Source organism: Bos grunniens, chromosome 28 (genome assembly GCF_055505025.1).
Source record: "Bos grunniens cultivar Pamir isolate PY7600 chromosome 28, Bosgru_T2T1.0, whole genome shotgun sequence".
Taxonomy (NCBI): Eukaryota; Metazoa; Chordata; class Mammalia; order Artiodactyla; family Bovidae; genus Bos; species Bos grunniens.
The window spans coordinates 22,814,201-22,839,467 of NC_141192.1; the positions used below are offsets into that span (position 1 = coordinate 22,814,201).

The 25,267-nt window shown below is 36.9% G+C and overlaps 2 protein-coding genes and 1 non-coding gene across 5 annotated transcripts in view; 2 read left to right on the forward strand and 1 right to left on the reverse strand.

Annotated features, from left to right (window-relative positions):
- The window catches only part of CTNNA3 (catenin alpha 3), a 1,912,303-nt gene that overhangs the window by 764,797 nt on the left and 1,122,239 nt on the right, over positions 1 to 25,267 (forward strand). The window lies entirely within an intron of this gene.
- LRRTM3 (leucine rich repeat transmembrane neuronal 3) overlaps positions 1 to 25,267 on the reverse strand; it is a 209,681-nt gene that overhangs the window by 148,852 nt on the left and 35,562 nt on the right. The window lies entirely within an intron of this gene.
- TRNAW-CCA (transfer RNA tryptophan (anticodon CCA)) lies at positions 13,060 to 13,132 on the forward strand. The gene has a single exon. It is a non-coding gene; the product is annotated as a tRNA-Trp (tRNA).

The window sequence follows — 25,267 nt, forward strand, 5'->3', positions numbered from 1 at the left end:
TGGCATACACTTTCAAATGCCAAATGTTATCAGAAAAGACAGTATTTTATTTAGGAAAAATATATAAAAGGATATCATAAAAACCTATATTTAGTGTCACTGAGTAAACAATATTATGTGTCTGATGTGAAGACTCACACAGAAAGATTCTCTCCTTCTAGGTGTAATCATGGTGTTTTCTAAAGTGTCCACAAAAAGCAAGGAGTTTTTACTGAAATTTGTAAATAGGTTAATTGAAACAAAGTTTTGTTTTTTATTAAGAAGGTATATTGTTTTGGAATGACTATTTCTGAAATTAGTATGTGACTAAGTAGCTTATTTTATATTAACATACTAATATGTATGGCCCACAGTTTATTTTCTCCTGTTGCATTTTTTCCTAAAACTCTTATCCAGAGAAAAACTTCTTTTGCTGTGGATAAAAGGTAAACTATCCCTGATACGCTCCACTTGAACTGCTGCTCTTGGCCCTAGATCTGGGGTTGACTGGCAGAATGGACCCCTCAGCAACTTTCTCATTTTCGGGGTTTTCCAAAAGAAATGGCTGATTAAAAACTCCCGTTTAGATGTTACTATGGTTGGGAAGAACAGTCCCATAACTACTTAATGACAAATGCATTTCCTTCTGGTAGGGTTCTCATTCCTTCCCTTGTTTGCTCCATCTGGAGAGGCCTGGGCACCCATACAAAAGTCAACAGTACCTTAACACAGACATATTAGGTGGGGCTGCCCCTGCCCCAGATACCAGAGAGAGAGATTATTGGCATAATACACCAGGGTACTATGCCAGCTCCAGATTCTTTGATGCTGAGATGAGGGACATGGGAGGGAAGGCTAGGATGGAATGACCAAAGCCTCCATCTGTCTTTCTACCGAATGTGCTAAGCTGTAGACACTGCAGTGTTTTCAAAAATAATAAAAAAAATATTTTGCTCTTAAGTTTTTAAGTCCTGCTGACTTTGTGAAATCAATATAGCAGATTGTAATTGATTTATGAAGTGAAAAACCCCTGCCTGACCAGTAAGCTCGGCAGTCGCTGCTCTCAACACCGTGCCCTTCTGCTCATTAGTACACTTAGCGTGAGCCAAGGACGCCGTCAAAACTGGAAGGCTTAAGCCCGCTGCAGACAGACTGTTTAAGGTGTAGCTTGCATTGTCTCCCTGGGGTCTTATGCTTTCTTCCTGTCTCTCTTCCTACCGAGGTCAGCTGAAGGACTTCAGCTTCTTTCTCACAGTCCCTAATGTCCTTAGAATACCTTACTGGAAAGGCAAGCCTCCATTTATATCAGTCTTTTGACATTTTAATTTATTTGCTACTTTCCCTTTTCTCTCACCCTTTCCTGTCTCTCTTAGCTTATCTTACTTAGCTTGTCTTTTGCCATCTGATCTTGTCAGCTCATTGATCTTTTATTTTTATATTTTTAAACTTGCAAGGTGAACAAAATTTCTTTTTGCTATTTCGCTTTTTGCTTTTGCCTAACTTCAGCACTTACTCTTTCATTCCTAAGACATTTTATACTTTTTCCTGCCAGCCCCTATATAATTATGTTCGCCTGCCACCCTTAAAAATTGAAGTAACTGCTGTAAGTTAGGTATCATCGTAGGTGCTTTACATCAAATTATCTTTTCTAAAAGCATGTAACCAAGTATTATCCCTGATTACAGGTGAGGAAACAGATCCAGAGAGGTCAAGTAACTAGTTTGAATCACTCAATTAGTGAAGGGCAGTGACGATACTTGAAAGTAATTCCTTTTTACTCTAAATCCTATTTCTTTTTTTTTTTTTTTTCCCCAGTATAAAATAATGCTTCCATTTGCCTCTGTTTTACTTTAAAATGCTTAACTAGCAAAATCTAGCTCTTGGCTGCCCTTAACAGAACTCATTCTCTTTAATGCCGCTCTTTCAAATAACCCTGCTGTGCAAGCTGCCAGAATGCAAACGTATTTATCACAAGATTTGGTTTACCCTGATATATTGGTCGGCTTACCCTTTCCACTGAGTTTTCATGTATCTGGTAGTATGGAGCCCCTCGTATTATCATTAAAGGTAGAGGGGAGCATTCTCATGTTGTCAAAAGTCACCAAGAACAATCCCATAACCTAGAAAAATGAATAGATAGTCAAGCCAAATTGGCAACCTTTGGGAACTTTGTGCAGATTACATCTTCTCTTTGTTCTTTGATGCTACTTTGGGAGCAAGTAAGTGGTAAAATTATAGAGCACTGCAGCAGCAGGAAAGAGATGCAATGTCCTGACTTGTTAAGTGGTTGAAGGTACCTGGGGTTTCCCTGTACAGGTACTGTGTATTGCAGTTAAGGGTCGTGCCACATCCATAATGCATTAGTTTATAGGAAGTTAATAGGTTCCATCCATCTGGAGTCTTGCATAATTTTGCAGTAGCATCGGGCATTATTGTCATTCAGGATGTGCAATATTCTACCAAAAAAGAACCACAGATCCCATATTAAAACAGCTGCAGATTTAGATTTAGCTACAGTAGGGAGAAAATATTGTGCTATGGAGGTTGGCCAGAAGAGCAATGGAGATATGCTGTAAATGAGGGGGAGGAGAAAGAAATTGAGGTCAAGCTGCCAAGAAAGACAGAAATGGAAGCAGGGGAGGGTAATTCATATGGTCAGTGGCAATTCAAAAGAACTTAAAATCCAAGACAAGAATGGAGAATACAGGGTGAGTGATGGCTGAGTGAGCTGATGAAATTTTAAAGCAGGAGGTGGTCTAACCAGAACAGTGCTTACAAATATAAATGAAGGGATAAGGAAAATAGCTATAAATGTGATAATTCATCCTTAGGACTTACTGTAGGCAGGCTATTGATTTAGGAATAAACTGCTAGAAAAGCTATGGATGCTTGATGTGATCAATATCTAAGAAAAGAGTTCTGGTCTACAAGGAATCAGAGCAAATCCAGACCGTTACAGGATTTGAGACTATCTTGGGAACCCTTGGACTAGACAGCTGTCTTCTAATAATGGACCCTCACAAGATTAACTAGTCGTGTCTTGGGATAAAATATTGGAGGGATCAGTTGGTTCAATTTTGGAAAACTGAGGTAGCAAAATCTATTTCAATAGAATTGTGGCCTTCTGAGATTCTCATTAACTTCAGGGCCATCTGACTTTTCTATTCACTGGACTCATTTAGTCACAGGTGGGTAGGAAGGTCTCAAGGGTTTTAGTTTCCATTCGATTCTGATTTCAGCTTGGGAAATGGAAAAGACCAGTGACAGCTATCGCAATACTGGACTTCTCTTTCCTCTGTGGAGCCAGAAGTGGCTGCCCTATGCAGTTCGCACTAACAGAGCAAGCAGACAGAAAGCGTTTCCCTTATCCTTGTGTTTGGCTCCCTAAAACCATTGTTTTCTCTGCTTTATGGTACACCCGGCTTAGGAGACTAGACAAGGAACATAGTGGGCTCTAATTCAGCAATTGACTTCGTTGGTGGAGTGAAGGAAATGCTGGTTACTGACCAACAGTGGACAGTCATCCTCTTGACATGTATCCCTAACTTCTGTCTGCTCCCCTGCTTTAGAAATGAAATATTAACTGATTTGCTTGATGATCAGGAAATATATGTGGTACCTTACAAGTTACTAGACCTCTCCAAACTTTAAAAGAGAAATGTCTCTAATACTAAGAGATAATTTTGTTTTCCTTTTCTTTTGAACATGAAAACATAAAAAACCTGACGGTTAACCACCTGCTGTTCCATCACTGCGTCAAGAAAGCAAAGAGGCAAACCAAAACAAAACCAAAGTTGGTGTTGTTTTAAGTCTGAAAATACAGGAAATTACAGGACCATTTCAAAGAGACCATTTCAAAGGGCTTTCTCTCCACAAAAGAGAATTTTGTAAAATTTGAAAAACTTTGAAAATTCTGGAGTTCTGTGATGATGAAATACAGTGGAGCAAATATTTATTGGGCACTCTGTATGCGTTTTACCTACATCATCTTATTCATCCCCCCCCCAAAGTCTATGCCATATATGCTGTTTACTTCTCATTTTACTGATGTAGCCGCTGAGGCAAAGAATAGTTAACGAACTCTTCCAGGTATCAGGGTCAGAATACAGTAGAGCCATTACCTAAACCAGCAAATTTCCATATAAGTCCGGACTCTGGACATAGACTTTTCCGCTTCTGTGACTCAGAATCTTCCTGTTGGAAACTCTTACATTATTTATTTATTAAAATACGTGAATGGGGCAAAATTCTGTAGGTGTGTTCTAATACTGTGAATAAACTAAAATCCAACAGAGTACCATTCTAGTCAATAAATATGTAATTCTCTCACTTAGAATGACTGATTTCTCAAAGTCATATTTAAAAAATAGTATGTGAAGAGAGGATATGTTATGAAGGGGCTCATGACTTTATCGGCAAGATTCAATAAAGATTTCCTTCATATGACTGGCTTTGTATACTTCACATATTTCATAATAATTCAGGGTAGGAAATAATTTAGAACCACATGTGTTTTCATGGTACTTTTTTATTCAATTAAAAATCCTTGATGAAATATGTGACATGTTTAGTAAATATATTCACTGAAACTTTCTGAATTACAAAAATTTTATTTGCTATTTGGGGTTTCTTTCAGCCCCACTCCTCTCTTGTTTTTAAGATTATGGTAGATCACTTAACATGAAATCTATCCTCTTAACACATTTTCAGGAGCCCAGGACAGTATTGTTAATTACGGGCACAATGTTGTATAGCAAATCTCTAGAATTTATTCAATCTTTTATAACTGAAACTTTGTACCCATTGGAAGCAGCTCCCCATTGTCTTAATTCTCTAGCATCATATTTTCAGAAATGACATTAAAAGCATGTGCCTATACTTTATGTCACTCATGATGGTACATAACAGTTTGGATTTCTAGATATAGTTTTTCTTTTTGGTTTTTCTATACTTAGGAATAAAAGTTTGACTATGTGTTATTTTTCCTAAAAAGGTTGGTTCCATATATATTAAGCAAGAATTCTGAAATTTATGAACTATTTCGTGTCATTTCCAAATTAAAATGTGAGTGATCTAGACATATATGAGGCAAGTATTTTAAAGTTTTGATATTTAAAGTGAAGTCGCTCAGTCGTGTCCGACTCTTTGCAACCCCATGGACTGTAGCCTACCAGGCTCTGAGGAGCCTCTCAGTCCATGGAATTTTCCAGGCAAAAGTAATGGAGAGGCAAGTATGACTTATTTTAAATCAGTGACAGCTTAAAGCATAGGATTTATGATAGTACCTACCTATCCATCTCAGAAAGAGAATCTTGTTTCTTTTCTCCTTTGTTATATAAAAGTATTTCCTCTCTGTCATAAACAAAACAGTAACTCCTTATCTAACAATGGTAGGTAGCTGATTTAAGTGTTCTTTCTTTCGTTTTTACCTTAAAACAAACAAGGCCCTGTTCATTTTAAAAAAATTTAGAACACATTTGGAAGTCCTTTAGATAGGGATGCTGCTGCTGCTGCTGCTGCTGCTGCTAAGTCACTTCAGTCGTGTCCGACTCTGTGTGACCCCATAGACGGCAGCCCACCAGGCTTCCCCATCCCTGGGATTCTCCAGGCAAGAACACTAGAGTGGGTTGCCATTTCCTTCTCCAATGCATGAAAGTGAAAAGTGAATGTGAAGTTGCTCAGTCGTATCCAACTCTTAGCGACCCCATGGACAGCAACCCATCAGGCTCCTCCATCCATGGGATTCTCCAGGCAAGAGTACTGGAGTGGGGTGCCATTGCCTTCTCCAAGATAGGGATGCTAATGTTCTTCTTATTCTCTATTCTACACATGGCAATAAACAGCAGGATATTATTCCTTATGAGAGCTCTGAACCTGGGCCACTTCTATAGTTTCTAAAATTTTGTCGCTAAGCTCAGGCTCTGGGTTTATCACAAGGTCATATATATCACATACATTTTAGATCTTTTAAACAAATTTTGCCTTCTCAATCCCTTAATATAGTCTCCTACTAATTTATATTAGTCATTTGTTTTAGACAGTGGAACTACCAACCATTAGCTAATGCTCATGGAAATATTTAGACAGAAATTATATTGAAATTCATATGAAATACCCAATAAATTTTCCATACTAGAAATTTCAATTTTGATATATTTCAGTAACCAAACGATAAACCCATGTTTAGTTATTTAGAAAATAACTACTGTTAGAAAAAATATATATATACATATATATATAGGCATGCTTTCTACTAAGAGGCCAATGATTCCTTATACATCTTGCCAATAAACCTTCTTCAACATAAAATTCAGACTTTTTTGGATGAAGTGAATGATGAGAACAAAGACACTCAGTCCTGAGAATGAAATTGTTTTGAGTAAACAGTGAGTGGATAAGTCTGATAGGAAACTAACGAGAAGTAAGTTTAGTCTGGATTGAAGAGGGCTGAAAATGCAAAACTTCTAATTTCACCATTTTTCTTTATGAAAGTCATTGTAGATTTTTAAATAAGGGATGACATCATTATAGCAATGTTATATGAAGAACTCTTTCAACATTTTATAGGGCATACTGTTAATGAGGTTATTGCAGTAATCTGTGTAGAAGGTGATGAGGGCAGGAATAAAAGTTGTGATGAGGAAAATGGAAAGTAGTCCTGTGGATTCCAGAGCTTGAAGGATGTTTGACACATGCTGTTCTCTGAGATGTTCTTCTCTCCGTTCTCTGCCTTACTAATTCCTTAAGTTCAGGTGTCAACTGAAATGTTTTTGTTTTCAGGGAAGCCTCCCTTGATCCCATAAACCAAGGGCCCATTACATTTATATGCCTTCCAACACCATGTTCTTTATGTTGCCATGTTAGATATACTTATAATTTTTATTTAGCTATTTGTAAATATTTTTTAAGGTCTTCCCTATCAGGCTTTAACTCTTACAATGGCAAGTGTCATGTTTGTTTTATTCACTATAACATCACTAGTACCTAACAGATAAGTACTCAACAAATTTTTGTGGACTAACTAGTTTTACTGACTTGTTCAGTACACAGGAAAATGGAAAGGGTAAGTGGGTAGGAAAGAGTCAAGTTTAACTCATGTTGAAGTTATTGGCCCTTCATTTACACTTTAGAATAAGTGAACTTATATATTTTGCTATGAGCAGTTTTGATTAAAGAAGTGAAATATTGTGTATTAACTTAGAGCAACAGAAAGGGATGGCTACTAAATGGAGAAAACAGCAGAGAACAGGGAGACAGGATTTACAAGAAGCCTGTGGCCTTGACTGATTAGATGGAGAACCAGACAATTTTGTGGATGCTCTGGCACAAAGCCACTGTTAATCCTTAAAGGTTATACACAAACTGTTAAGCCAAACACTTTGTACTTGATAGTCATAGATTTAGAATGTTAGATAGTCCAAAGAGAAATCAAAGACAGATCAGTTCCAAATTCTTGACTTCTCTTCACAGTATCCAGCCAAAGTATCAGGCTTTGAAAGAAAGTCTCCAGAAAGGGAAACCTTTCTGGTTTCTCTTTTACTTGCACCAATAGGTGCTGACTCAGAAGCCAACCTGATCAGTAAATCACAGCTAAGTCTAGTACATATTTCTTCAAAACTCTTTGTCATCTGCTTTAATACTTTTCAGAGGAAGCCCGTGTGTATATGTTCACACTCCCTGATACCACTTAATACTATTAATTATCTGTAAGTGCCTTTATTAGAAAAGGTGCTATGGTCAGAACTGTGTATTTTGTAAGTGCTCCTTCTTAGTGATCAGTAATTGGGTGAGTTGTCAGTTGTAGAATCACATTCTGATTTGCTTAGATTGAAGCAGTCTTTTCTAAATGATGGGATGCTGATTTTAAATGTGACTGAAGCATGATCCTTTTGGTCAGATAGAAAATGGCACATCTTAATGGAGTCTAAAATACCAGATTACTCATCTCTTCATCAAGAACCTTTGATTCAAAGTCTAATGTTTCAGAATTGCTTCTGCAGATTTTAGGCCTATTCTTGATTCAGAGCTTGTATTGACCTGGGCTGGAATCAGTTTTTGTTCCTAGAAAAAACAGGTATTACAAAGAACTCTTAAAATTCGATATGAAGAAAAATAATCCAGTAAAATATGGACAAAAGTCTTGAACAAATATATCAGAAAAAATATACAAGTAGTTGATAAGCACATAAACAGATGCTCATTGTTACTAAATATCAGGTAAATTCATATTAAAACCATATGGAGATACATTTTATACCCACTAGAATAACTAAATTGAAACAAAACTAAAAATCTGACATATTAAATGTTATAGATGATGTGAACCAATGAAACTCTTATGCTTTACTGAGGGAATGTAAAATAGTACAATTGCATTGGAAAACAGTTTGGGAGATTCTTTAAAAAGAAAAGTATAGGTATTTCCCTGAGAGTTCAGTGGATAAGACTCTACTCCCAATGCAGGGGTCATGGGTTATATCTTTGGCCTGGGAACTAAGATCCCACATGCCTCACAATGCAGCCTATATATATATTTATTTTATATATATAATAAATAAATGGAAAAGTATAAATCTACTCTATAAGCCAGCAATTACAATACTAAATATTTATCCAAAAGAAATAAAAATGTATGTTTCAGGAAAACTTACACACTTGTACTGCTAGCTGTTCCAGCTTAATTTATAGTAGTCAAAAACTGGAAACAATCTAAATGTCCACCAACAGATGAATGCACAAATAAGCGTGCTGTGTATGAATATACAAATGAATGCTGCTAGCAATAAAAAATACATTGCTAATAAGTATGTCTTTATATTACTTTATTCATCTAAAGTAGTAACTTAAACCAGCTTAGGTCACCACATGCTCTGAATCAGGACTGGGCCTAAAATTGTATAGAGCAGAAGAAACCAAATACAGAATACATTGGATAATTCCATTTATATCAAGTTCAAAAGTAGGCAAAATTAATGTATAGTGATAGAAACAAATCTGTGGTTGTCTGGTACAGAGGTGAGGACATGGACTCCAGAAGGACACAGGATAACTTCCTTGGTGGTGAAATCTTTCTATGTGTGGTAATTACAGCTGTGTATGCAATTGTCACGGAGAAGGCAATGGCAACCCACTCCAGTACTCTTGCCTGGAAAATCCCATGGACGGAGGAGGCTAGTAGGCTGCCGTCTATGGGGTTGCACAGAGTCAGACACGACTGAAGCGACTTAGCAGCAGCAGCAGCAGCAGCAGCATGCAATTGTCAAACCTATCAAACCAAACATTTTAAGTCTGTAATTTGTTGTATGAAAATTATACCTCAATAAAAATGGATAAATAAAGGAGTAGTAGGTAATTAATTTAAGAGCCTAACAAAATTGTTTTGAAGCGTATTTAATTTCCATAAGAGCATTTTGGCACTTTGAAAAACATATATGCTGCTAATGAGAATGCCATTAAAGCAGATTTTTTTTAAAAAAGTAAAAAAATACTTGGTTACCAAAAGTTTGGTTATTATGAGATTTACATTTCCAAGCACACTTTATTTTTCATTTCAATTCAGGTTGTTATTGTCACTTATTAATCCATATTAATGAGAGCTCATTGTAATGTCAGTGTTAGTGTCATATCAAAAAATGTGGAAAGGTCTGGTAGGTGGACTTTTCTGCTAATTGCCATTTTTTTCATCAAGATCCAAGCATTAGAGTCTTTGTTTTTCATCTCAACTGAAAATTAAAATGTCTGACATTTGTTTATAAAGTTATTAAAATTCTTTTCAAAGAACAGGCTATGAATTATTTTAAACAATTAAAAAGAACTGTTCTTGATTCTCAAATATAATAGCATATTTTTTTTTTCTTGACATACATGAAAATTGCTTGTGGTTGATGATTTTTAATACTGACATCTCTAAAAGTTTATTTTTCTCTACTGCTTTTTGTCCTACATTTCTATATATGTGAAATGTATTTAAAGGTTCAATTTTATAGAAACTTTAAATAGTATCTCTGTAAAGCTTCTAATATTATGGATTTATTTATGTTAATGTCTTATCAGGAAATATAATTTATAAGATAAATTTTTATCACCTGAAGGAAGTAATGTAACAATTTGGATGGGCCTGTTAAGGCCAAAGTTAACTATTCTCCAAGTGCAAATATACCAAAAATATCATTATATTGAAAAGAGGAGGAAAATAATTAATATTTTGGAATTAATAAAAGTTATTTAAAGATAGTATGTATATTACGGGAAATTTGAATGAATCATGTGATATGGTTAAGAAAAGAGTTAAATTCTGAAGCCAAATAACTAAGAAGGGAGAAAATGAGCATCCTGTGGGAGAAATAAAGCTTTGTTTATCGAAGTGGAACCTGAAAACCACAATAAATTGGTGATATATTGTCAAATTCAAAAGTAGGTGTGCGATGGCAACATTTAAAAAAGCTTAAGTGGAGTGTGGGGTTCAAGACATTATAAAGGCTATTAAAGACCATAGCTTCAAGGAAAAAAGATGAGAATTTTCAAAAGTCATGGGGGGTTAAATAGAGAAATATTACTGCATTTAATTTTCCAGTTCCTGAAACAAATATGGTATAAACAGAATGAAATATACTGAAATACACTGTATTGTTTTAAAACAAAAGTATACACTCTGATCTTGTGTGTATATATATATATTTATATATACTTTCACATGGACTCTGGTGGCTCAGACCGCAAAGCGTCTGCCTACAGTGTGGGAGACACTGGTTTGATCCCTGGGTCAGGAAGATCCTCTGGAGAAGGAAATGCCAACCCACTCCAGTACTCTTGCCTGGAAAATCCCGTGGATGGAGGAGTGTGGTAGGCTACAGTTCATGGGGTCGCAAAGAGTCGGACATGACTGAGTGACTTCACTTTCACTTTCATACTTTCATTTTATATATATATGTGTGTGTGTGTGTGTGTGTGTGTTGTGTATATATCTATATCTATATAAGACTTTGGCCAAGAATAAGATCTAGTGCAGAAAAAAAGGCTGGTGTGAATTTATAAGAATAGTAGAAATGACAAGGTTTTTTGTTGAAAACCAGTTATATCAGTGTTATATTTTTGTTAGCAATTCACAATTGGCAGGGCTTTCCTGCATACTCAGTGAAGAGTGAGTGGCTTATACTGCTCTTACTAACACAGTAAGGATGATGGCAGTTGCCATTTATTGATTACTTATTATTTATAAGCCTTCTGCTGGGTGCTTTACATAAAACAGTCCCAGCATATGAATGAATTATACACCTCATTGTATTATATGAACTTGGAGCTAGATACATGGCACAAAGCCACACAGATGTTAAAGATAAAATAGGGATTTAAGCACAGTCTTATGCTTATTCTAAAATTTGTGATTATTCTACTTCACTCTGTTCCCTGTTTACTGTGTCTCCTGTAATTAAAGACCAATTTGATAAATCTTCATTTTTTTCCCCTTAATCACAGAAAGGAGGAAAAGGCTAGAAAGAGACCAAATAATGCACATACCCAGAAATGCAAATAAGTTTGCATGAAGGGAAGAAGAAATATGGCAAGCTTGGCATAATTAATAAATAAGATTTTTCTGTTTAATTTGGTTGAGGGCATCTCCATAGTTGAACACTGAAGTTGGCTGAGATCTTATTTCTATAATCTAAAGGAAAAAATGAAGGAATATCAAGAAGAAAGAGCAAGCTTACAGAGAATGAAGATATATATTCTGAGTTTCCTTTTAGGTTTAATTCAAATATTATTTGGGCAATCATCTGTTAACTTTTGAACTAGTTCTGCCTGAAGTCTAGGAAAAGACAGACTTTGGCTTTTGAGAAAGAACAGTCTTGATGATTTCTGAAAATACTGTCATTATCTAGACACAGATTTTCTGGTTATATTTAGTGATATTTCAGGTCATAATCATCTCAAAATTTCTTTAGCTCTCACTTTGAAATATATTTTCTTAGCATTATTAGTATGTTATATGAAAGTAGGTGCTATAAATTGCCCTAATAGAAGACTTTTATTTTTGTTTTTCAAAGATATATGTCTTTTGTTGGTTATGAGGAAGACCAGTTGGCTTCTGGCCACCAGTTACCTCACTGAACTTAAAAATGATATTACCATGGATATCTTAGAAGAAAATAATAGCTGTTAAATACTTGCTATTTATAGAGAAGAAGCTGATTCATATGTGCAGAAAATATATGGATGTTTTTCTAAGAAACGGTGTTATAAAACCAAAGTGTAAATTCAAAAAATACAACAGAAGAAGTGTAAAGAAATACCAGTGGCCATACTGACAGACCATAAACTTTTGTAGTTGCTTGAATCTAACTACATCTGATCCTGTAATCAGTTCAGTTCAGTCGCTCAGTCGTGTCCGACTCTTTGTGACCCCATGAATCGCAGCACACCAGAAATCCCTGTCCATCACCAAATCCCAGAGTTCACCCAAACTCATGTCCATCAAGTCAGTGATGCCATCCAGCCATCTCATCCTCTGTCGTTCCCTTCTCCTCCTGCCCTCAATCCCTCCCAGCATCAGAGTCTTTTCCAGTGAGTCAACTCTTCGCATGAGGTGTCAAAAGTATTGGAGTTTCAACTTTAGCATCAGTCCTTCCAAAGAACACCAGGATTGATCTTTAGAATTAACTAGTTCGATCTCCTTGCAGTCCAAGGGATTCTCAAGAGTCTTCTCCAACACCACAGTTCAAAAGCATCAATTCTTCAGTGCTCAGCTTTCTTCATAGTCCAACTCTCACATCCATACATGATCACTGGAAAAACCATAGCCTTGACTAGATGGACTTTTGTTGGCAAAGTAATGTCTCTGCTTTTCAATATGCTATCTAGGTTGGTCATAACTTTCCTTGCAAGGAGTAAGCATCTTTTAATTTCATGGCTGCAATCACCATCTGCAATGATTTTGGAGCCCCAAAAAATAAAGTCTGACACTGTTTCCACTGTTTCCCCATCTATTTCCCATGAAGTGATGGGACCAGATGCCATGATCTTCATTTTCTGAATGTTGAGATTTAAGCCAACTTTTTCACTCTCCAACTTTTTCACCAGGCTTCCCTGGTGGCTCAGAGGTTAAAGCATCTGCCTCCAATGCAGAAGACCCAGGTTCGATCCCTGAGTCAGGAAGATCCCCTGGAAAAGGAAATGGCAACCCACTCCAGTATTCTTGCCTGGAGAATCCCTAGGACAGAGAAGCCTGGTAGGCTACAGTCCACAGGGTTGCAAAGAGTCGGACATGACTGAGCGACTTCACTTTCACTTCACTTTTCACTCTCCTCTTTCACTTTCATCAAGAGGCTTTTAAGTTCTCTTCACTTTCTGCCATAAGGGTGGTGTCATCTGCATAGCTGAGGTTATTGATATTTCTCCTGGCAATCTTGATTCTAACTTGTGCTTCTTCCAGCCCAGAGTTTCTCATGATGTACTCTGCATATAAGTTAAATAAGCAGGGTGACAATATACAGCCTTAATGTATTCCTTTTCCTATTTGGAACCAGTCTGTTGTTCCATGTTCAGTTGTAACTGTTGATTCCTGACTTGCATATAGATTTCTCAAGAGGCAGGTCAGGTGGTCTGGTATTCCCATCTCTTGAAGAATTTTCCACAGTTTATTGTGATCCACATAGTCAAAGGCTTTGGCATAGTCAATAAAACAGAAACAGATGTTTTTCTGGAACTCTCTTGCTTTTTCAACGATCCAGCAGATGTTGGCAATTTTGATCTTTGGTTCCTCTGCCTTTTGTAAAATCAGCTTGAACATCTGGAAGTTTATGGTTCACATATTGTTGAAGCCTAGCTTGGAGAATTTTGAGCATTACTTTACAAGCGTGTGAGATGAGTGCAATTGTGCAGTAGTTTGAGCATTTTTTGGCATTGCCTTTCTTTGGGATTGGAATGAACACTGACCTTTTCCAGTCCTGTGGCCACTGCTGAGTTTTCCAAATTTGCTGGCATTTTGAGTGCAGCACTTTCACAGCATCATCTTCCAGGATTTGAAATAGCTCAACTGGAATTCCATCACCTCCACTAGCTTTGTTTGTAGTGATGCTTTCTAAGGCCCACTTGACTTCACATTCCAGCATGGTTGGCTCTAGGTGAGTGATCACACCATTGTGATTATCTGGGTCATGAAGATCTTTTTTGTACAGTTCTTCTATGTATTCTTGGCACCTCTTAAAATCTTCTGCTTCTGTTAGGTCCATACCATTTCTGTCCTTTATCAAGCCCATCTTTGCAGATGTTCCCTTGGTATCTCTAATTTTCTTGAAGAGATATCTAGCCTTTTCCATTCTGTTGTTTTCCTCTATTTCTTTGCATTGATCACTGAGGAAGGCTTTCTTATCTCTCCTTGCTATTCTTTGGAACTCTGCATTCAGATGCTTATATCTTTCCTTTTCTCCTTTGCTTTTCCCTTCTCTTCTTTTCACAGCTATTTGTAAGGCCTCCCCAAACAGCCATTTAGTTCAGAGCTTTTAAACTTCATGTAACTCAGAGTACCTATCTTTTTTGTGTGTTTAAAGATGTGACTGTCCATGAGAGGCCTTGAGGTTCACTATTGTTTACAGTGATTTTGAATTTGTTGCCATATCTACAATTTGATATATATATATAGAATTAGCTTTGTCTTTCAAACATTTATAGTCTCAAATTATTTTGTAATAATTGTGTTGTGTGGGACGACCCAGAGGGATGGTATGGGGAGGGAGAAAGAGGAGGGTTCAGGATGGGGAACACGTGTATACCTGTGGCAGATTCATGTTGATGTATGGCAAAACCAATACAATGTTGTAAAGTTAAAAAAATTAAAAAAAGTATCAAAAAAAATACAATGTGAAATAATTGTGTTGTGGAAGAGCACAATTATTACAATTATCTTTAAGGTAGATCACTATTGTTTCACTCATATTTATGTGGTAACCTTGAGATTCAGAGCTTTTTATATAGTTTCAGAAAGATAGTTCTGGTAGAAGCATTTAGGCAGCATGATGTTATCATGCTAAGGAATTATTGAAGATATCCTTATGAGAGTTGCAAGAGGTAGCTTCACTCCTGTAATGTGAGATAGACATGCCAAAAGAAATACAAATAGCAAATAAACATAGAAAAATATGTTAAACCTAATCAGCATTAAAATTTGCATTATATCAATTTTGATCTCTGTGTGTGTGTGTATACTCATTTGTGTTCAACTCTTTGGTGACCCCATGGACTGTAGTCTACCAGGCTTCTCTGCCCATGGATTTTCCGGGCAAGAATACTGAAGTGGGTTGCTGTTTCCTACTCACATATGAAACTGTAAATGCGATCTTAAAATGTCTACATTCCAGTGTGGTGAAATAATTACTTTCACAGCTACTAGATGGAAGTAGGTATAATACAAATTATCAGAAAAACAATGTGGTACTATGGATCAAAAATGCTAAATCTAAGTCTATGAATTTTGACATATAGAAATGTATTATAAGGAAACAATCAAAGATAGAACAAAAGTTTAATGGACAAGGCCATTTAAAATCCCCCTCCAGTATTTTTATGTTATGTATTATTCAAACGTACATCAATAGCACAATAATTCAATTATTACACTTTAATATCCTGGAACAATATGAAGACATTAAAATTTATATTTTTGAAGGATTTTAGTGACTTGAAAATTGCTAATAATGCAAAATGTGTGCTCAGTTGCTCAGTCATTTCCGACTCTTTGAGGCCTCTTGGACTATAGCCCACCAGTCTCCTCCATCCATGGGATTTCCCAGGCAAGAATACTGGAGTGAGTTGCCATTTCCTTCTCCAATAGTGTAATAATAAGTTATAAAAAGAAGACATAAAAGTGATATCTGTATGGTTCCAAATATATATGTATAAATGATACCTATGCATAGATACAAAAATATTTGCTGGTGGTTTTATCTTTCTGTTGCTTTTATGTTTACATTACATTTCTTATTAATTCTTAGCTTCCCTGGTAGCTAAGCAGAGAAGGCAATGGCACCCCACTCTAGTACTCTTGCCTGGAAAATCCCATGGATGGAAGAGCCTGGAAGGCTGCAGTCCATGGGGTCACTGAGGGTCAGACACAACTGAGTGACTTCACTTTCACTTTTCACTTTCATGCATTGGAGAAGGAAATGGCAACCCACTCCAGTGTTCTTATCTGGAGAATCCTAGGGATGGGGGAGCCTGGTGGGCTGCCGTCTATGGGGTCACACAGAGTTGGACACAACTGAAGTGACTTAGCAGCTGGTAGCTAAGACAGTAAATAATCTGCCTGCAATCCGTTCTGCCTGAACTGAACAACCCAGCTTCAGTTCCTGGGTCAGAAAGATTCCCTGGAGAAGGAAATGGCAACCCACTCCAGTATTCTTGCATGGAGAATTCCATGGACAGAGGAGCCTTGTGGGCTACAGTCCATGGGGTCACAAAGAGTCAGACATGACTGAGTGACTAATACATTAATTCTTGATATTTTAAAGGCATTTTGCAATGAGCAATTTTGCTTTTGCTTTCAGAAAATAGAGCAATAGATGCTATATTAAAAGAAACAGCTCAGAAAAAACTGGAAATAGAACTGCCTTATGATCCAGCAATCCCACTGCTGGGCATACACACTGAGGAAACCAGAAGGGAAAGAGACACGTGTACCCCAATGTTCATTGCAGCACTGTTTATAATAGCCAGGACATGGAAGCAACCTAGACGCCCATCAGCAGATGAATGGATAAGAAAGCTGTGGTACATATACACAATGGAGTATTACTCAGCCATTAAAAAGAATACATTTGAATCAGTTCTAATAAGATGGATGAAACTGGAACCTATTATACAGAGTGAAGTAAGCCAGAAAGAAAAACACCAATACAGTATACTAACGCATATATATGGAATTTAGAAAGACGGTAACAATAACCCTGTGTACGAGACTGCAAAAGAGACACCGATGTATAGATCAGTCTTATGGACTCTGTGGGAGAGGGAGAGGGTGGGGAGATTTGGGAGAATAGCATTGAAACATGTATAATATCATGTATGAAACAAGTCGCCAGTCCAGGTTCGATGCACGGTACTGGATGCTTGGGGCTGGTGCACTGGGACGACCCAGAGGGAGGGTAGGGGAGGGAGGAGGGAGGAGGGTTCAGGTTGGGGAACGCGGGTATACCTGTGGCGGATTCATTTCGATATTTGGCAAAACTAATACAATATTGTAAAGTTTAAAAATAAAATAAAATAAAAAAAAATAAAATAGAAATATATGTATTTAGACTCCACCTATTAAAAGTGTACATGTTGGATTCAATATGATGCTATATATTCAAGTTCATAGTCATTCATTCATTCTTCTTCATATGAATATGCATTAAGGAGCTTCTTTGTGTTAGGTGCTGTTCATGGTACTGACCATATGATCCTTTTGTTTCATAGAATTTCCTGGATCCAGTCTCTTTTTTCCATTTATTTTAAGATTTATTAACTTTATTCATATCCAGTTTCTTCCCCCCAAATATGGTATTCTATAAGTGGATTTTCTCCAGCTTAAATTTATGGTCTTTTAAAAAAAGTTTATTTCCTTTAATGTCAAAGAAACATAAATATGTTTGTATGTATATATATTTTTAGATACATCATATCTATCATATTTATTCAGATATACTTTCTTAAACAGCCTTAGTCTTTACTTGCTGTAATCTACAATCTGTCTGTCTCTTGGTTTTGTTTTGTCAACATGTAGAAATTAAAAAAACTACAGCAGAATCCATTGCCAGTGACACACTAATCTTGTTTGATGTCAGTGGGAGATAGTGCTATGATCTTGAATAATTCCAATAAGTCCTGTGGGTTTTTGGCAATTTGTTTCTAGGAACAGATTGAATTTTTCAGCCTCGGTAGTCATGGGGCAAAGAATTGCCTGTAAGTGGGAACTTGATGGTCAGGGTGTTTCCTCAGTTATAACTATAACTTATGTTTTTATATAAAGAAGGGGAAAACAATTCCATAACTATTTAAAAAATCTATTTGAGAATATAGAGAATTCTTAAAATTTGAAATACATTAAATCATGGATTTTATTATTATTCAAGGAGTACAACAGCTTCCAGCTTTCTAATAATCTATTAACTGTTATTGTTGAGTTGAACTTTTTAAGGGGGTATATTCCATGTTAATCAGGATTTCATATGTCCAGACATATTATATTTAATATTTCTTAAGTAGTACTCTTTGAAAGCATTGCATAAAATTAATGATAACTCAGATTTACTAAAGAGATTATTTTTTATCCCTGGCACATTCATCTTACCTTATGGTTGATCTCAAAATATCCTAAAGACTTCCTTCTTAGATTTTCCATTTATTATCTTAATGATGTTTAAAAAATTAGTTCTCATTCTGTCTGGGAATGTGATTTTTTTTTTCTTTTCTTTTTTTAGGGAATGTGATTTTTAATGAATTGTCCTCACAGTTCTGCCTCACATATGGTTGTATTTTCTGTGTGTAAGGATCAAAGGTGTGCGGAGGTGGGGATGCAAATAGTGGTTGAAATCCTGCAGTGCTGAGGAAAAGGTGCCATTGTTAATTCATCTAGCCAGATGCAGCAGTTTGTTTGTTTGTTTGTTTATTATTGTTGTTGTTCAGTTGCTAAGTCGTGTCTGACTCTTATATGACTCCACAGACTGCAGCCTGCCAGGCTTCTCTGTCCATGGGATTTCCCAGGCAAGAATATTGGAGTGGGTTGCCAATTCCTTCTCCAGGGTATCTTCCCAACCCAGGGACTAAAAACCCATCTTCTCCCTTGGCAGGCAGATTCTTCACCACAGAGCCACCAGGGAAGCCCTTGTAAATTATTTAATGTAATTTATTCAAATGTTACCTATATGTATCTGGCCTTATATAATGGGCAATATTTTAATTGTTAAAAAATTGAGTATCATGGTTCTTGATAAGGCTAAAGTATGTGTATATGTACATGTTCACATACTTAAAGTCTTGCACTTCTAGACAAAGAATCTAATTTTTTTCATCCCCTTGTTACTATTCTCTGTTGTTCATTACCAGAAAGTGAAGTTGCTCAGTCGTGTCCGACTTTTTGCGATCCCATGGACTGTAGTCTACCAGGCTTCTCTGTCCATGGGATTTTCCAAGCAAGAGTACTGGAGTGGGGTGCCATTTCCTACTCCAGGGGATCTTCCTGACCCAGGGATCGAACCCAGGTCTCCTGAATTGCAGGCAGATGCTTTACCCTCTGAGCACCAGGGAAGCCCTCATTACCAGAACTATCAATAAGTCTAATGAAGTGTTAATAATTGCCTGATCCTAATAAATTTTACCAGGTTTTATGTTAGATGCCCAATGTTTCTTCTTCCTCTTGGAACTTGTATTTTAACAATTGCAACAATATATATAAATGTAAGCTAGACTGCCTCATTCAAAATACAAAAATATTTCTGTTCTCCTTATCCCATTTCTTTGAGTTTGAAATAGAGGATGAATGAAGGAAAGCATAAGAAAAAAACCACTAAACATGTCTTAGGAGTACTACTAGTTTTGTGTGGGGTAATGCAGAGATATGGCAACGTGAGTGCCCACTGATTTATGACATTGGCTTTTTCTCCTAGCAAGTTGGAAGTACATGGTTCCCCAGTCAATGATCATGTTGAACTTACTGTGGTTTCATTCTTTTCTTAGCAATTAGGGAAAGGACATTTTGTTGTTATTGTTGTTAATTTTAAGTCCTGCTTCCCCACCCCTCCCCACTGAAGATTATAAGTTCCATTAGATTTATCACACTAAAACTGATCCACACCTGGGTCTGTTAAAAAACCTCTTTGAATCTGGTAGCTTACTTTTAGCTATTCCTTTATATAAGCTGAAAGGTAATTTCCTGAAATTTTCTCTACAAAACCATTTTGTGCTTGGTTGAGTTAACGCAGTTGCATGGTAATTCCTTAAAAATCATAAAAAATCATATGACAGTTGGTTCTCTTAAAAAATAATGAAATCCAAATAAATTTATTTTATAATGCATCATACAAAGAATCTTTAAGGATTAATTATATGATGGTGAAAATTTATATATCAAAAGTGGGAATAAGATTATCTTTACTTAAAAAATTAATTTAATTGGCCAAAATATGATTTAAAGGAATTTTATCTACTAAATTTTGACTGGAAATAGGGGATTTTTATATAGTTTCTGGTAATAATTAACTTGTTTTCCTTTACTAATGCCAATGAATAAAATGACTAACGTGTATTGAAGTTTTTCTATATACCAGAAGCTTCTCTATTTTTCGCAATAGTACTGTGAAATAAGAGCTATTATTGTCCCAGTTTTATAAATGAAGAAACAAACAAGCAGTCATCTTGAGTAATTTATCAAAGTACAAGAGATAAAGGAATCAATCTTGAGTCCTGACCACAATGCTATACAATGCTTTTACTGCACTCAACTATGCTAAGCTGATGCCACACCCAGACTTATTCAATGCCTGCAAAGCAACCCACTGGTTTTGGAAACAGCCCAGGAGGGTACATTTCTTCCAAAATTATTTTATAACTGTAAGAAGGCACACTTCATGAAATTAATATATGCACTTAACATAGAAAATGATATGGAAGCTGAAAAGCACTGTTTTATATCCCCATATTATGTATTTTTAGAAATGTATGCATTGACAGAGCAAGGAAGTAAGGGAAGATGGAAGAGAGGAAATAATTTTGCTTTGGAAGGACAGCCAGTCAATTCAATTCAGTCGCTTAGTCATGTCCGACTCTTTGCGACCCCATGAATTGCTGCACGCCAGGCCTCCCTGTCCATCACCAACTCCTGGAGTTCACTCAAACTCACGTCCATTGAGTTGGTGATGCCATCCAGCCATCTCATCCTCTGTCATCCCCTTCTCCTCCTGCCCCCAGTCCTTCCCAGCATTAGAGTCTTTTCCAATGAGTCAACTCTTCTCATGAGGTGGCCAAAGTACTGGAGTTTCAGCTTTAGCATCATTCCTTCCAAAGAAATCCCAGGGCTGATCTCCTTCAGAATGGACTGGTTGGATGTCCAAGGGACTCTCAAGAATCTTCTCCAACACCACAGTTCAAAAGCATCAATTCTTCGGCACTCAGCTTTCTTCACAGTCCAACTCTCACATCCATACATGACTACTGGAAAACCATAGCCTTGTAATCCTTCTCAATACATGGAAGTTGCTTAGAGATTTGGGGAGCTGTTTTGCTCTCCTGGGAATATTTAGTTTGGTTTCATTATGTGGGAAAAAGCTTTAAAATGAAACCCAAAGAAAACTAGTGTATAAATCTAGGAGACTGCCTACCTCCACCCACAACTCCTAGCTGCCTCTCTGGCACGGAACAAAGAACAGAGCCTGGCCCACGACTGGCACTCACCAACCACTAGCCAGCAGAACAGAGGCAAGGATTTTGAGGAAGGGGGCATTTGCTTGTGTGTTTTAATTCAAGAGGTAAAATGTGGGGATTTTATCATAGAACTCACCCTCTTATTAATTTTAATAAGCTTTAATTTTTTATCATTTGCAAATGTATTTTTTCTGTTAAGTATATTTCTAAGCACAGGCTTTATATTAGGCAGGGTTTAATTCTGAGATTTGATTTGAACTTGACTGATCTATGAAAGGGAAAGCCTAGTCATCCCAGATCTGTTTGGGTTTATGGTTCATTCTTCTGCTTTCTCTCTTCATCTCTTCTTTCTACTCCTATGTTGCCTTAAGAGCTTTAGGGAAAAATCCTGAACTTCTGGAAGAAGAGAAAATGCAAGCTCCAGGCTAAGTGGTGACTCTGTCCTGTGATGGTCAGCAAGGAAGGATGAGAGTTTCTCTGAAGTGAACCAAAAGTCACCTGACAGACATACTTATACTTGGTTTATAAGCATAATGGTGAAGGTCTCTTAAGAGTCACGTCTAGTCTAAAGTGAGGCAACACCCATGCAGGTACACTCCCTAGGAAAAAGGAATCCTGGCCCCTAATTCATGAAGATCTGCAATTACTACCATCTGATGAACATTTTATTCATTTTCTTGTTTTCTTGTCTTCTTCCAACCCACTCTCTTTGTGTCTCAGTTTTTAAAAATACAAAAAGTATGAGAAACAATCTTCAATGATTTATGAAAAACACATTGCTTCTAGCTCTTTCTATCTCAGTAACTAAGAATTCTAGATTGACTGAAAGTGGATAACATTTTTTTTTCTCCATTATAGAATTCTCATACCTCATATTTGTTTAAGGAGAGACAAGAATCTTTTTACAAATTCATGAAACAGTGTGACAAAGTTTTTCCTATGAATTTGCTGTGGATAAAAATCCATACACAGATAAAGCTTCTTGGATAATAAATCCTTGAGAATGTGGCAACTTTGCCTTCTAGTGCAAATTCTACCCAGCTTCACCTTTTTTCTTTGCCACTAGTCCTCTCAGATGATTCCATCTTACCCTGCTCCTCCTCATGGATAGTCTTAGCCTCCTTCTATTTTTAGACCTATGTTCTAGACACCATATATACCTTGCCTTGAAAAGGGACCTAAATATCATTTTTGTGGGAATTGTCAGGGTTAGGGTTAGCCTAATCAACACCTGAGGTTGCTGGCAATTCATGTGACACCAATCCCATCCTGTCCTGTTCTTACACTTCCTTGGGCATTTTAAAATGCTCTATTTTTTACTCTTCCACCTTGAAAGTAATAGGCCTGCAGAGAGAACTGGCACAAGGAGCATCTTTTTCAAATGCCCAGGCGCTTTGCACATATAATTCCATTTGAGACACATTGGTGACATTTCCCATGTAACAGACACATAACTGAGGCTTAGTTCTGTGTGCTTAGTTGCTTAGTTGCCGACTGTTTAAGACCCCATGGACTTCAGCCCACAAAGCTCCTCTGTCCATGGAGTTCTCCAGGCAAAAATACTGGTTTGGGTTGCCATGCCCTCCTCCAGGGAATCTTCCCAGCACAGGGATCGAACCCAGATCTCCTGCATTTCAGGGGAATTCTTTACCGACAGCCTAAAAACTGAGGCTTAGAGAGGTCAGTTATTTCCCAACATTACATAGCTCACAAGTGGTAGAGATGGAGTTCAAAGCTATGTTTGTTTGTCTCAAAGCTCTTGTTTGTCCATGACACCATGAAGCAGCATCCCTTTTGTGAGGGCACCGTCCCATACAGTCATCAGTTGCTAGTTAATTTTTATGATATTTCTATAGCAAATACCAGGCACTAGCTTTGTTTCATCTCAAGCACCATGTTTAAAACAATCTTAGGCAATTTACAGAGTATGATACAGTTTTTGCAAGTAGAATTATGTGTGCTTCTTACTGCAGTGGATAAAAGTGCTAGTATTCACAGAAGATAAGATTAAAAGAATCTCTTCATTCAATCATTTAGTCAACAACTATTTAATAGATGCATGCTTTATACCAGACACTAGGGATGTATCTGTGAACATAACAGACAAAACTACTTGCTGTTATGGAATGCCTTATTGGGGAAGACATAAGCAAATAAAATACACATGCCATTATATGGTGATAGTTTCTCTGGAGAACGATAAAAACAAAGATAAAAATAAAACAGTTTTAAGTAGAAAGGATCATGAAGGCCTTACCGAGGGGACATTTGAGTAAAGACCTGGCAGAAATTAGGAAGTAAGCCACGTGGATGTCTGAAGGGGAGACTGTTGCAGCCACGGGGAACAAGTAAGAGGCCCTGAAGAATGTGCCTGTGTGTAACGGGCCAGGAGCTGTAAGCCATGAGGTCAGAAAGAAGATACACCTCAGTGCTGTAGGGCATTGAGGCTTTGCTGTTCACACTGAAGTCAACGGGGAAGCTGTTAGAGGGTTTTGGACAAAAAAGGACATACTATGACTTATGTTTTGAAAGATCACTCTAGCTGACATTTTCAGATGGAATGAAGGTGGAAATTAATTAGGTGGCTACAGCTAAGCCAGGCCAGGAATTTCATGTCTTGAGCCAGAGTGCTGGTAGTAGTGTTGTAGGAAGATGCCAGATTCTGGTTATGTTTAGAATGTGTCTTCTGATCACAGGATTTGGTAGTGGGTTCGGAGTGGATTTGAAAGGAATGGAGAAGCCTGAAGGATGACTTCAAAGACCTGAGCATGTCAATTAACTGGGCTGAGAATATTAAGGGATGAGTAAGTTTAGTGGGGAGATCAGGATCACGGTTTTACATATGTTAAGTTTGAGATGGCTGTTACTCCTTTAAGAGGTGACGTTGAGAAGCCAATAGGATATATGAGTCTAGAATTCAGCAGTGAGGTCCAGGCTTTAGGCATAAATTTGGAGTCATCTGCATATGTCTGTATTAGTAGTCTTAGTGAAATATCTAAAAACATAAATTTAGATACAAAAGAGAAGAGATCTAAGGATTAATTTCTGAGTCACTCCAACATTAAGAGGTTGGTAGAAACTTCACAGGATAAGCCAGCAAGGCAAGAAGAAAGTCAGTGGTGAGTTCTGTCCTTGAATTTACTGACAATAGCAGGTCAAGGAGAAAGAAGTGATCAGTTGTGTTCAATATTGCTGACATGTCAAGTAAGATGAAAACTGAGAATTGACATTAGAATTAGCAATACATTTCATTTGAGGGGAGCAGTTTCAGTGGAATTGTGGGACGGAAAACTGGAGTGATTTAAAGAGACGAACTGTATAGCAGACATGACAGACACCAATGAAAATCACCAATATTACCATAACATATTATAGTTATTACAGCTAACTTTAAAGAGAGTTTATGTTCTTCCTTTTTTAAAATGATGGCAGTTATCAGACCTAATGCAAGATCATGCTATTGACCATTTTATAAAGTCACACATATGTTACTATATCACGTTTGTGTATCTAATACTGTGATAACTATGTCGATATAATTAAATTAATCTTTCATTCTTTTTTAAAAGCATTTAAAAACATTGTTCTGAGGGTCCATGGGATTAAATAATAGTCTTAGCACAAAGACTTAAGACCCATCCTGTATTAGGTTACTATCAATGTTTCTATAGATTTTCCTTCTCCTTTTACCCTTTACCAACACTGCCCATATCCCTATCCTATCACTCCCCCTTTTCCAATGGCACCTACCAAGTGGAATTAAAGTTTTCTATCAATCACAGATCCTACACTATCCTATTCCACATTTCCCCCTTAAAATTTGGTTTGGAATATTGTGGTATGAAGTGATACTTGCAAAGTGAAATGCATCTTTCAATAATTTTCAGAATGTCAAAGA